Source organism: Rhinatrema bivittatum, chromosome 1 (genome assembly GCF_901001135.1).
Source record: "Rhinatrema bivittatum chromosome 1, aRhiBiv1.1, whole genome shotgun sequence".
NCBI lineage: Eukaryota > Metazoa > Chordata > Amphibia > Gymnophiona > Rhinatrematidae > Rhinatrema > Rhinatrema bivittatum.
The window spans coordinates 300102883-300117482 of NC_042615.1; the positions used below are offsets into that span (position 1 = coordinate 300102883).

At 40.8% G+C, this 14600-nt stretch overlaps 1 long non-coding RNA gene across 1 annotated transcript in view; it reads right to left on the reverse strand.

Annotated features, from left to right (window-relative positions):
• Nucleotides 1-3890: 3890 nt before the first annotated feature.
• Nucleotides 3891-14600, reverse strand: part of LOC115088610 — a 32334-nt gene continuing 21624 nt past the window's right edge. The window contains exon 2 of the long non-coding RNA XR_003855809.1: nt 3891-4837. This is a non-coding gene — a long non-coding RNA (uncharacterized LOC115088610). The remainder of the gene's footprint in view (nt 4838-14600) is intronic.

Here is a 14600-nt window from a genome sequence, read left to right on the forward strand (position 1 = left end):
AGTCTCCCAATTTTCAGAAGAAAACCTAAAGAAAGCACAGGGAAATTAGGAAGGCACACTTTCATGAATATCAACCTGGAGAAAATGTACTGGTTTTATTGTGCACTTGTGCCAGCAAACTAGTAGCTAAGTGGAAGGGGCCTTATAAGATCTTTCAGAAGATGAGACATGCATACTACTAAGTATGATAGATTGGACATAGACAGGAGAAACAAAGACACCAATCTAATCTAATACTTGAAATATTAGGAACTACTTATCATTTTAAAGGCAAACAAGACAGCTAGGCCTGAGAGCTCAGAACCTGGTAAAGAAAAACCCCTTTAGGACTGGAGGAGGGGATCAGATCAAAGCAAGAAATACTAACATGGGTGACCTCATTGATCACCCACTAGATATAGACATCCCCAGGGTAGAAGGAGTGGCAATGATCCTAATAAGTAATTGAAAGCCTATGAAGGATCATGAAAGAAGAAATTCAATTCATGCTTATTTAGTGGTAATTAAGGAATCTCAGCTTAAGTGGTCTAGCTACCTGATGCTAGTTCCCAAAAACAGATGGCATGACACAATTCTGCACCAACTTCCAGAAGATCAAAAGCATTTTGAAGTTTGATGCCTACACTATACCTTGAGTCAATGAGTTGCTAGATCAGATAGGGCAAGCTAGATATTTCCACACTCAGTATGACAAAGGGATACTGTCAGAAACTTCTGTCACAAGGATTCTATGAAAAGATGGTCCTTGCCACCAATTCAGGCTTATACCAGTTTAGGGTACTGCCATTTGGCTCCCTATGAAGCTGCAGCAACTTTTCAACACCTTATGAACTTGATACGGAGACCTCTCCAGTACTATGCAGTGGCCTTCTTTGATGATATGATCATATAGAGCAAACTGACCATGCCAGCTATCAGCACTGACAAGTCCTACACGTCTTAAGAAGGGAAAACCATGTAAAGTTCAAACTATCAGGGCAGGAAGCTAAATATTTCTGCTGTGTAGTGAGGCACAACCAAATACGGCCAATGTTAAGATGTGCACAGTGGCACCCTGTCCTTATACAAATGCAAGTGTGAGTCTTCCTGGGCCTCACTGTATATTACAAAAAGTTTATTCTCATGTTTGCAGATCTTGCCTCACTCCTGATGAATCTGCTGAAAAGATTAAGTCCAAACCAAGTATTTGGAGCACAGATTGCAAAGAATCTTTCTAAACTTTAAAAATCCATTTGTGTAGAGGCCCAGTATTACACTTGATTGAATTGAAATGGGATTTTATGCTATGGGTGGATGCATCAGAAGATGATCTAGGGTCCATATTGTCGCACTGAAAGATGGAATGGAATACCTAGTAGCATATTCTCTAGAGAATATGCAACTACTTGGAAATAGAAAAAGAATGACTGGCAATAAAATAGACAATATACTCTGTCCTTTATTACCACCAGGGGAGGGAATTCACCATGGTGATATATCACAAACGTTTCATACGGCTGCAGGTCATGAAAGACATTACGCACAGGTTGTGTGGTAGTACCTGCTACTACGACTTTCAAAATTTAAGATACAGTACAGACCAGGGACAGACCATGTAAGCATTTCCAATTCAGCTCAGGGGAGGGGGAGAGAAAATTAACACCAAATGGGCCATCATAAGGGGATATGTGTGTGTGTATGTAGTGTAGCCTACATAACCTTAAATTCAAAATAGGTCAGGACACCGAACAAAGCCATAAACAAGGCCTCAGGAACAATAGACAAACAGTTACTAATAATGTTGCAAAAGGAAAAAAATGAAAAGAAAGAGTGTTCCTATGGCAGAGATCTGGAAGGGTAATAGAGCTCTAGACAGATCTAGACAAGATAATAACCAGGTACAAGGAGGAGAAGGTGTGTAGCAGTGGAGAGTTGTGGCTAGTCAGATGAGGTATTGGCCCAGCATGATCTGAGGAGTACAGAAGAGGGGCGCTCTATAGTAGGGATGTGAATCGTTTTTTGACGATTTAAAATATCGTCCGATATATTTTAAATCGTCAAAAATCGTTAGGGCCACGATACAATACCAATTCCCCCGATTTATCGTCAAAAAATCGTAAATCGGGGGAAGGGGGAGGGCAGGAAAACCGGCACACTAAAACACCCTAAAACCCACCCCCGACCCTTTAAATTAAATCCCCCACCCCCAAACCCCCCCCCAAATGCCTTAAATTACCTGGGGGTCCAGCGGCACACTAAAACACAGCACACTAAAACCCCCTAAAACCCACCCCGACCCTTTAAATTAAATCCTGGGGGTCCAGCGGGGGTCTGGGAGCGATCTCCTGCCGCGAATCGTTTTCCGTACGGAAAATGGCGCCGGCAGGAGATCGACTGCAGGAGGTTGTTCAGCGAGGGTTCCGGACCCCCGCTGAACGACCTCCTGCAGTCGATCTCCTGCCGGCGCCATTTTCCGTACGGAAAACGATTCGCGGCAGGAGATCGCTCCCGGACCCCCGCTGGACCCCCAGGAACTTTTGGCCAGCTTGGGGGGGCCTCCTGACCCCCACAAGACTTGCCAAAAGTCCAGCGGGGGTCCAGAACGACCTCCTGCGTCGAATCGTTTTGGTCTATGGCCGCCGCCATTTTGCGGCAGCCATTTTGCAAAATGGCGCCGGCTGAAGACTACACGATTTAGTGTGCCACTTTTCCTGCTCTCCCTCTTCCCCCGATTTAGCTACGGACCGCCGCTACGGAGGTAATTTAAGGCTACGGACCCCCAGGTAATTTAAGGCATTTGGGGGGGTTCGGGAGGGTGGGGGATTTAATTTAAAGGGTCGGGGTGGGTTTTAGGGGGTTTTGGTGGGCCGTGTTTTAGTGTGCCGCTGGACCCCCAGGTAATTTAAGGCATTTGGGGGGGGGGTTCGGGAGGGTGGGGGATTTAATTTAAAGGGTCGGGGTGGGTTTTAGGGGGTTTTAGTGTGCCAGCTCACGATTTTAACGATTTTCACGATACTTTACACACCCAAACGGCAACAATACGATTCCCTCCCCCTCCCAGCCGAAATCGATCGTTAAGACGATCGAGGACACGATTCACATCTCTACTCTATAGGCTAGTATTTGTCAAGCCAAAACAGGTGGGACTCAGAGGATTAGCCCTGTATTAATAAGACATATTCTAATTGAAGTCTTGAATTTCTGGCACCAGAATAGAAAGGACATATTTTTCTTTATGGCGAAAAAAATCCCAGTTAGTCTGGGATTAAATCCAGTGTGGTTAAATCCAGCAGCATGGCGCTATCTGGCCACCACCCCAAGAGACAGGAATGTATATTCCTTTCCCATAGAAAATGATCAAAGATGCCAGGCATTAAGTGCGGTCTATTCACAGATCCCATGGAAGTGTGGTCCAGGATATTAGTAAGCTTAATCCACTAGAAGGCAGAAAGCTTCTTCAGTTGCCAACCCTGTAATTTAGAGTAGCAAATTGTGAAACGGTATTGCCTAGAAAAGGAAAGATAAGGGATCATTTTGAATGCCCAAAGTATCTCCAGATTCTTCAGGCATCCTTCTACCAGGACAGTACTATAACTCCTCTCACTCCCACTCTCCTGGAGATGTCTCTAGATTTCTCTTAGGGTCCTGATACACTTCCTGCTGGAAAAGCACACATGCAGAGAATCCAGATAAATTGCACTGGACTGTTCCATTTCCTGTATGAAGATGTGAATTTAGATTAAGTTAGGCAATAGGACCTTATTTGAATAATAAATGATAGAATAATTTAAAAAAAAAAAAAAAAAGAAATCTCTATCTTTGCTTTATTGACTATGCCAAAGCATTTGATAGAGCAAATTACAGCAAACTGGTAGCAATAATTTGTAGAGCAAGAATACCAAAACATAAAATCAGTTAAATCATAAATTTATATTGGATTCAAACAACTACAGTTAGAATGACAATAGAAAATACAAAGAACATGGAAGTAAAAAAAGAAATAATACAAGGATATATATATACTTTCCCACATATTCAATTTCTATAGTAAATATTTCATTTTTGGAAGCTCTGGAAGAATGAGAAGGCGTAAAAATGAACAGCATAAACTTGAAGAGCTTGCAATATGATCCAGTATTTTTGGTACCTAAGAGAGAAAACCCACAAGAGATAAATTATGCATGACTATAAGGTTTATGGAATGAGCTTGAATACCAAGAAAATGCTAGCTTCTACTTCTGACGGTTTACTCTTTAATATGTTATTCACATGGAACATGAATAAAACGTGACAATACCACTTTTTCTACTAAAGGCATAGCACAAGCCTTTTTAACAGGACTACAAAACAATTTTATTAATCTCCTTCACTGCACTTGTTACTCCCTTTCATTAAGACTTCATCTGCACATCCTCTACATGCAGATACTACCTGTAACCACACTGCACAAGTGCAATCATACTCATACTTCATATCCAATCAATCATTGTTAAACCTATCAATTTTTTTGTATGTCATAATTGATTACATGTCTTTCAACTTTCATAAGTCCTGTACTGTGCCAAAATATCAGCAGATGAGCAAAAGTTCTTCTCATATAAGTTGTTTTCTCAATGTGGGTAATAGATGTTCTGGGCAAGGTCCTTGAACAAGGTTGGACTACCTTCTCCAACCAGCCGGAGACACTCATCTAACAGTCACCATCAGGCCCTCGCCTTCCCCAACTCTTGCAATGTTTTTTACTTTTCTGGGCCTCTGTTCCTCTCCTCTCCTCTCCCTCCACATACAACACTCTTTGTTTTCCTTCTCCTGTGGCAGCTCCTGGTCCTCAAAGTTTGGACTATAGACCATGGGGACACTAGATGGAGGATGAAGAGAGACAAAACCAAAAGTGAGAGTGAAAAAAAAAAACCCTGCTTCCTCTCAAAAAAAATGTCAAAGATGGAAACAGCATATGTTAAATAAATATTGGAGGACATACAACAGACAAGAGTAAAACACTACTACCGTTCAACTGTCAGTTATTACTCCAGGAATGTTAGTCTTAGTCATCTGTGAGACCTTTCAAATGACGAACAAAAAAAGCTTGCGTAGTACATAAACTTTGCCAAGTTCACATGACCCCTTCCTCAATTGTTAGATGACCGGAAAGTTCATATGCTACATAATCTTTTTATTAGTCCTTTAAAAGGTATCGCAACTTCAGTTTTCTCTGGGAGAATTTTTGGACTATCCTGAAAATACAATGATGTCATTCTTAACTATATGAGCTCACAGCCTGCTGATGTCAAAATGGAAGCCCCCACCCACTCAGCTAAAGCTCCTATCCACATCACATACTGTAGTAGTTGAGCTTACTAAAGAATCAATATGAAACATATACTTCTGGAACTGGTATATGCTTGGACCTGCAGTGATGTCGCTCTCAAAATTGACTCCATTTATGGCCCAGCAGTGATCTCATGCTTGGAATGAGGCTCCATATATGAATCTAGAGTGATGTCACTATCTGAATGCAGCTCCACACATGGACAATTCTGCTATGAAATTTGAATCCTAAATGAATACTTTGTAATAGAACAAGACTGAAAGTTAATAAGCTGTTTTCTTTGATGAGAGATGCTGAATTTATAACATGCAGATTTCAAGAGAATAGGATGTTTATTTCTTGAATAACAGTGAGCTCACAAAATGTAAACTTGCTTTTTCAATTCAGAAGAAAACCGCTCTCAATTAGACTTTCATATATACTGAATATAAACAAGGCACAAAGCCAGATTTTTGATAAAATCTATATTTATATTGCTAAGCTTGTTTTTACACATGGGCAGCTTTATGTAGCTTATTGATTCTGTACAAATATTTGGTGAAAGAATAACTAGAAATCCTGCATTTATTAAAGCACTGTTTCAATAAAGATACTAATTTGACTGCAAATGTTTTACAGATCTCAGTTAGTATAAAATTATTTACAAATTTCAAGAACTGTAAAATTAATCTTTAATTAGAAAGTCAATCTATTCACCTTTGTCTCTTTATATCATTTTGCTCTCTTTCATCTGTTTTCAATATTAGTTTTAGTAACGCGCTTCCTTTCTCCATCCTCCATCCAACATTGCTCTTTTATGTCAATTTTCTCATTTTTTTTCTAGGCCTCTTTTCCCTCTATTCCCAATTCTGCATTCCCTCTCCCTCATTTGCACTAATCATTTAACTCTCACCCATCTATCCTCAGTCTTGATCCATTATCTGCCACATCTCTATTTCAGACCTACTGCCTCTTTCAGCCTCTTTCCTTCCCCTGCTCCCAGCCTTCCATCCATGTCCTGAGTTCTGCCCTGCCCTGTCTCACCCCACCTAGCCTCTCTCTCACCCTACTTCCCAGCCTCTGCTCTTCCTCTCACCTCTTCCCAGTGCTATGCACTCCTGCTCTGTATGCAGCATAGGCTGCTCATGTATGAAATGCTCAGGTTCCATGCTAGATACACTTTTTGTACTAGTTCCTTCTTTTATCTCATTTAACTGTGCAGCTCCCAGTTAGGTAGCTGCTGGTGTACAACATAAAAGTTGGTTAATATCTGCTGGCTCCACCTAATATTCTACATCCATTTTATGGCAACGAGGGTGGGATCCTGCTGCTGTTGATGCGCATGGGCATGAGTGTGCAGTTTTTGACTGGCGAGTCTCTGGTCTGTCCCTGTTAACAGCATTAACATCTGAAACTGGAGTAGGGAAAACACACTGAGCATGTTCATGCAAAGTTATCATCATGGAGAAAGGTCAGGAGTGAATGCCCACGTATCAATGACACACACACACACACACCCCCACATACACACACACACACGTACACTCCTCTTGTTACTATTTGAGAATTCATTTTGTGGCTGTCTATCTGTAACCTGTGATATGTTCTGGTCAGCCCTTTTCTCACTTTTTATTTGATAGGGCCTGGGTGGTCAGAGCATGCTCTGAGCTGAATCATAATGGGGGAGAGAGAAGTGTGATTTGGAGAGGAAGCAAAAGCAGCTGGACAGAGTTGGGGGTCCTGGCTGTTGGCCAAGTCTCAACAGCTGTTGAGATTTTACTCAAGTACATGAAAATGTTGCTGCTTATGTCTCACCTGCGTCAGCTTCTTACGTGAGCACTGCAAAGGAGTAACCGGTCACTGCAGCTCCATTGTTGGAGGAGGCTCCACTATATGTGCTGATGTGTGATTACTGTGGCTTTACTCTGATTTATGCTGTTATGAAAGGAAGTTGTGAGTAGTAAGTAAACAATGAAGGAATTAAGCGCTGTTGTAGAGAGATATTTAAATGTCAGAAGAATGAAGTCAAGATGCCTTCACCCTCCAGCTGGCTGTGAAGTTCTTTCTGTTAAAACAATAAAGAAAAGAGTTCTGGACCTTATTCCAGAGCATGCTGTGTAGAATATTAGGTAGAGCCAGTAGATATAAATCAGCTTTTAGTATGTACACCAGCACCCACCTAGATGGGAGCTGCCCAGCTAGAAAACTTAAAAGACAGGAGCAAGAACCAATAGAGCGCCTGGCACAGAACCTGAACCTTCCACGCAGCTAGAGCGCCCCCTGCTGCATACATAGCAGGCATCATACGATTTCTAATGAGGCAGATAATGCATCCCATGGAGAGAGGCCTGTAGAAAATCCCTCAGTATACACTCTTCATTGGTCTATTTGCCTCTCCTCAGGCTCCCAATGAGCTGCTTTTCAAATTCAGGGTAGCGAATAGTCACTTGACCTTCTGACTTGGCTATTTGCCTCAACTTCTATATGGGTAACTTGTTCCCTTAAAATCTAGTAATACAGTTTGGAAAAGCTGGTTAGATTTTAAACCCAATTAATAGCTCATGCCATTAAGTCAATGTACAGATAAAAGGACTGCAGGTCGCAGAGAAATCAGATTCTACCTCTCCTCGCAGAGCACAATTGAACTCAGATCACAAAGATGAAGCAGATAATAGGGATTGCTTTTGTGTGAACTGAAATGGGAAATCTCCACAAAATTTCTATTGAATTTTATTTTGCTTTCAAAACAAAATTATTATTTTTTTTTTCATTTTGTTTCATTTAAAAAAAAAAAAAATAGCACTAGCAGTCAGCCCTCAGAGACCTGGCCACCCCTCCCACTGAAGAAACCTGCACTGCCAAAACTTTGAAAATCGTCCCCCTTCCAGCCCTGGGCTTGGTGCCAGCTGTCCCGGTCAGACACGTGGTTCCCCCTACCCCCACATCTTCAAGGGCAGGAGACATCCCCCGTTGCTCCTGCCCCACCAGTGCTGTAATTTCAAAATGGCACTAACTGACCGAAGCCCCAGTCTCACTATTTTTTGAATATAGCACCAGTGGAGCAGCATCAACTGGGGATTACTCCTGCCCCTGAAGACCCACGGGTGGGGTAAGATGTTGGGGAGTGCCAGGGAGGACCCGGGCTAGAGGCTGGAGAGTGTGTGAACAAGCAGGCGCAAGGCCCAGACCTACCTTTTTTTTTTTTTTTTTTTCCATTTTACCTTCTTTTCTTATTTCTTCTTTTTTCTTCTATTTGTTTTAAATTTCAATGTCAATAAACAAAAGAAAACAAACAGCAAATGAAAAAGGATGATAAAAATAAGGACTTATAAAGAGTTTCAGTGCACAGCCCTAGCAGATAATCCCAGATCAAAAATGAATTCATATGATGATGAAGAAGTAACGGCAATTTGGTCACAAATTGGCACACACGGGCCCAAAAATGCAGGTAGGGATGAAACCGATAAAACCCATGAAAATAAGGCGCAAAAGGATTTTTCACGTATTCTCATATCCACACATCCAAGGCTTTATTAGGATCTGCATCAAGAAATAGGAAAGCCCATTATGCAAAGCATTACAATAAAATGGCCATTTTACAGCCTGTGCTGGGAATTAATACGGTACTTGAGGTATTCAAACAACTGAAACATTAGTTTATCTAAACAAGCTGCAATTGCAAAAACCAAAACAAAAAAAGAAAAATATTCCCAGTCTAATCGATTTCCTACTTGGATCCTTAAATACTTGGTGCAAAATTAGAAACGGGGAAGGTAATATTCAAAGCTTTGTCTAAGGGTTAAAAAAAGAAAGCATTTTAGCCCCAGAAATCAGTGATTTGAGTATTGTCCAAACTGTCCATGGATAAAATCACAGGCAGTGTTTTTCAACCACCTGCATCCTTTTACCCAGGGACTGAACAGCCAATCCCAGGGGTGGGGACTGGAACAACACATTTCGTTTTGATTCTTCAAAACAATGCACGGTTTCCAATGAAAACATTACGTGCAGACACAAATCTCTGCAGATAGAATTTGTTATTAGCAATAATGGAAGCAAAGCTACCTGGCTGGTTTTCCTTTCATCATTGTTGCCAGCCCCCATGGGTTAAAATTACCTTTGAGGTTTGCAGTGGCCCACTAAAACTGATTATCGCCTCTCTTTAAAAATTGCCCGCACAAATGGAATTGCAGTCAGCTGTCCAATATTTTAGAAAATTACATCTGAACAGCTAAATAAAACAAAAACTTCTGTCTGCCCACTTAGACACAATTGGGGATGTATGAAAATGTGCAAAAGTCTAATTAATGTCAATAGTTTGTGTTGATTTCAGGCATCTAGCCTCTCGTTAACCTTTTTAAAATTCAAACTTGTGTTTATGTTTAAAGGAAATAAAAGCCTGAAGTGGCCTTTGAAGCTTTCTTTAAAAAATCACACTTAAACCAATGTGAAAGAGCAGTATCTACGGTGAAACTGTGTTTTGTCTTCAGAAAAGTAAGCTGGAAGATTTCATGGTTAGTATTCCTTTGCCTCTTCATAAACATGCATGAACTTGAGATTAATCACTGCCTTGGCTTGGTATTTGAAATATATTTTTAGCTGTGCTTGCCGAAAATAGAACAAAGTCCATCAGAGAAGATGAATTTTCTATATTTGAAGGTGGTAATATATAGAAGAGCAGCTGGCATTATAAAACCACAAGTAATATTTTCCTATAACAAATCAGAACTGCAATCTGGTTCTTTCTCTACACAGCAAGTCTGAGAGTGTCAGTGTGGTGGTCTGTCTTAGGTTCAGTTGCATTCGCTATTCAGTCTCCTTTCAATCCCACCAGCTCTTCTTTCCTTAAGAAATCCAAATTCATATCTTAAAAAGGGTTATTGTCGGCATGTAAGTTATTCCCAGTTTGGCGGATGATCCTCTCCAAAGCCATATGACTAACCTAGGTTACAAAACAACTTGTCAACCCATCCTTAGTGGCAAAACAAGAAAATCCAGTCCAGCACCTATAATGGGGCTGACAAAGTTCAGGTATTTTAAAAAGGCAATTCCCTGAAGGTCCAGGGATGGAATGGCAGGTGACCATATGATTCTGTTTATCACTGTTCATATATGACAGAGATTAAAAGATTTAAGCTTCCCTTCCATTCTTGGGTTATCTGTCAATATTATTATTATTACTATTGTAACTCGATTTAGGATACATAAAATATAACCAGTAGCTAGGAGTCCAAACCTTTCATTGCTAACTGGGTTTCCTGAAAAAGGTGGGTGAGCAGTTGGCATAGTGGAGCAGGCTCAAGATGGCTTCCTTTACTGGGCTAGGAAACTTTTCCTTTTGGTGGCTGAACAGAAAACCCACCTAACGGCCGGATTTTCAAAGTTTCCGTGCGCAAAACCCGGGAGTTTACACGCGCTGGGCCAATTTTCATTCTGGTAAAACTACGCTCGAGCATGTATGTGCGTATATTTTATTTATTTATTTATTTATTTATTTAAGATTTTTATATACCAGCATTCATGATACAATCACATCATGCCGGTTTACATATAACAGTTGTTTGAAAGTTATCCTCTAAGCATTTATCTGGAATCCCTGGCCTAGAGTACAGAAGGCAGAGAAGAAGCATCCTGCATGGAGAAAAAAGCTTAAAAAAATGATGTGAGGAATGGTGGCTGGTTCCCGAAGGAATGACTGTGGAAAACAGAAATAATTTCTAAAGAAGGGAACCAGCAAAGCAAATCATAAAGAGCAAAGTGGAGTTATAGGGAGTAGTAATTTCGGCTAGGTGGATTTTACTATATTTATTGAGTCTGTGAAAAGGGAGAAAAATATTCACAAGAACATGAGACACTGAAGTGACATTCAGGCTTGTGTGTCACTTTTTGTTTTACTTTCCTTCTCAGTGCACTCTTAGTTTTTGGGTACTTGCCAGGTTCTTGTGGCCTGGTTTGGCCTCTGTTGGAAACAGGATGCTGGGCTTGATGGACCCTTGGTCTGACTCAGCTTGGCAATTTCTTATGTTCTTATGTTCTTACTCAAAACATGGGTTGTGTCAGGGATTTTCACTTCTAGCAATTTTTCACTTCAAATATTTATCTTGGTAACACAGAGCTGGGTTTGGGATATTGATTACATGGCTAAGAGGACACTGAGGGCTGCCGCATATGCTTCACAAATCGTATCTAAGTACCTTTGCTAAATATGGTCCCTTGATCTATGGATATTTGAGTAAACTTAGGACTCTTGCTGGTTTATAGCTAGCATGGTTTTGTTTCAGCTGTTGAATAGTTTGCTGTTGAGTTGCTTTTATTGCCCTATCCTGACATAAATATAGCCCCAATAACATCATTTAAATGAAATGTCTCTTGCCATGGTAACGGGGCAAAACTTTAAAATGAAACTATTTTTAATCTGATTGCATAGATATATTGCTGTTACCTTTATACAACACAAACAATTATAGCCTCCCAGTGGAGGTGATGGAGACAAAAACAGTAGCTGAATTCAAGAAAGCATGGGATAAACACAGGGGATCTCTGAAAGAGTGAGGGGGATTGCAAAGCTAAGTTGGTTGAGCAGATGGGCAGACTGGATAGGCCATGCAGTCTTTTGCTGCCGGCACGTTTCTGTTCCTTGTCCGAGTTGGCAGCAGCTCTCCTTGAAGTTGACCCAAGCAAGAGAATTCTAGTACAGTGCAAAAGGTCATTGAAATGGATCCATTGCATGCATCATTGACTTTGGGGTGGTGGCTTTCATTCTGAAGAGAACGTGTAATGTAAACTGTCCCGGAAACAATATCCAACCGCCGAAAGTTTTCAAATGGCCCAGGTGAGAATGAGTGATGCTTCCTTTTACATCTTTCACCACCCCCAAATGTTTATATCCATTAGAAGGGCCACATGAAAGAATAACAGATGTTTGCAGAGCCCTCCAGTAGTGGTGTGCAGATATCTGCTGTTCTTTCATGTGATCCTTCTAATGCATATGAACATTTTGTGTGGAAGAAAGATGCAAAAAAAGAAGCATGACACATCCTCACATGATAGGTGAGAGGTGGCTGGGCAGGACGCTTACCTTCAGCAGCTATTTCATTTAACTCTTTCACCTTTCACTTGGCTTTTCACATAACGAGTAGGAGTGTGGATCCAGACACATTTCTGGTTTGGGTCATTTTGTTTTAGCATATGCTAATTTTTTTTTTTTTTTTAGTGTGCATTAAAACCCATTTAGTGCAGATTAAGGTGATTTTTAATTCACTTGATTTAGTGGGCAATAATTTGATTTAGTGCACGTTAATCATTTCAGTGCATGTGAAAAACATTTCGCATGCAGTAAATGAAACAAGATAAAAGACCGTTCATCCCTAATGATGAATATGCAAGCAGAAAGCCGATGGGGGCTTTAAACAGGTCAGAGCACCGGGTGAGTGGTGAGGAGGGGAGAAGACAAAGCAGGTGGGGGGCGGGGGAGGGAGGTGAGGATGTGTGCTTGTGTTAGGGGGCCCAAGCATTCGTTGCTCTGCGCTGACAAAGGTGAAGTCCCCTGGAAGTCTGCTGTCAACCTAACACTTTAGCTACAATAGGCCAAATTTGCACCATCCAGATAAAAATAAATATAGTTTTATAAGAGTCTGTTTGTACAAAATAGCCATACTGCACACATACAAACATCTGCAAAGTAACTTATAAACCTTTTGTGTGTATAATAAACTGACTGCATGAGACTCTGTAATCCACTATTTTACATGCACTCAGACATTTGGTCTGTGGATAAATCATGGTATTCTAAGGAGTTAGATCCTTATATATATATATATATATATATATATATATATATATATGCATACACACACCCCTGTCTGTGTGCCAAGGTCAATCTTATTTTCTGAAATTAAATGATCAGCTTAGATCGCCAAAAGAGACCTGGCAAGTTGATTGTAGCCCGTGATATTTCCTGTCTCCCCCATTAAATGTAATTGCCAGTTTTTTCTCTTTTGTTTTGGTGGTAGATAGGCTAGTGCTTTTGAACCTGCCCGGTACAAGCTCCTACCCACAGGTCTTATGCGTTCTGCCAATCTGAAAATTTTGAGCGGGGTCACATTTATGGTTAAAATTTTTGAGTACATTTTAGATAACCTGCTACCAAAATGGCATTAGGGTTACAACACTGACTTCATGCCAATAATGTCCCTCCTCCTCCTCTCGGAATCCTATGTCCTCAATTATCAGACCTGAACAAAAGGAGAGTTGGACATTATTGCTGTCATTTAAATAAATATTTCCAGCCTAGACCAGTGGCTGTCAAGCCAGTCTGGTTTACAAGGATATCCACAATCAATAGGTATGAAAGAGATTTGAATGCACTGCCTCCACTGTATGCAGATCTATCTCATACCTATTCATTGTGGATATCCTGAAAAACCTGACTGGCTGGGTATGTCCCGAGCACTGACCTAGACTCCTTCCTTACAGAGTTCAATTAGTGGGGGCTGGGGAGCGGGTTTGCTAAAGGAAGGTTGAAAAACAGGAAAAGATAAAAAAATAAATAGTTGGACTGCAAGAAAGCTATGGATAATCTTCCATTATTCCTAAACGAGTGTCCAGGAAACATGGACATGTAGGGGGGGGGGGGGCCGGCCTGTATGTTTTTGAGCTGGGCATAACAATTCCAATGCGTTCTTCCATTTTCTGCTCTTCCTCTGTAAACTTCCTTTTTATTGTCCACCAAGCCAGCTCCCGTTTCCCCCAGCGCACAAAGACTTTCACATTTGTGTAGGAAAATATGCTCAGAATAGGCAAATTATTACATAAGCCTATGTACTAGTACACAGATGCACAACCCTGACGATCAGGGCAACAAACAGGTTCATTAGGAGTCAGGGAGGGGGGATTTGGAGGAAATGTATTCAGATTCTCAGTGTAAATATGACAAATAAGTCTGGTGAATATTCTTGATGGGTATCCAGAAAACCCAGGCATGTTAGTGGTTGAGGATCAGGGTGTTCATTCTCTCTTAAACTATGATATTAAGGACCAAGTGTGAAAGAGGAGTTGGACAATAATGCACACGGTCTGCTCTTTCAGCTAGTTTTTATTTCCTTTTTTTCAAATAGAAAAAAAGATTCCATAATTCCACATGGAAATGCTTTCCTGTGTTTGGAAGCTAAAACATTTTGATGAATGTTTTTCTCTGTTCCATTTTATAGAGTTTACATCATTTTATATTTTCAGGGGAAGCAAAAAGATGTTTTTCAGCACAGAGATGACGCAGTCTGGGAATTCTGCTGCATACTTCATCACCGACTGGTGA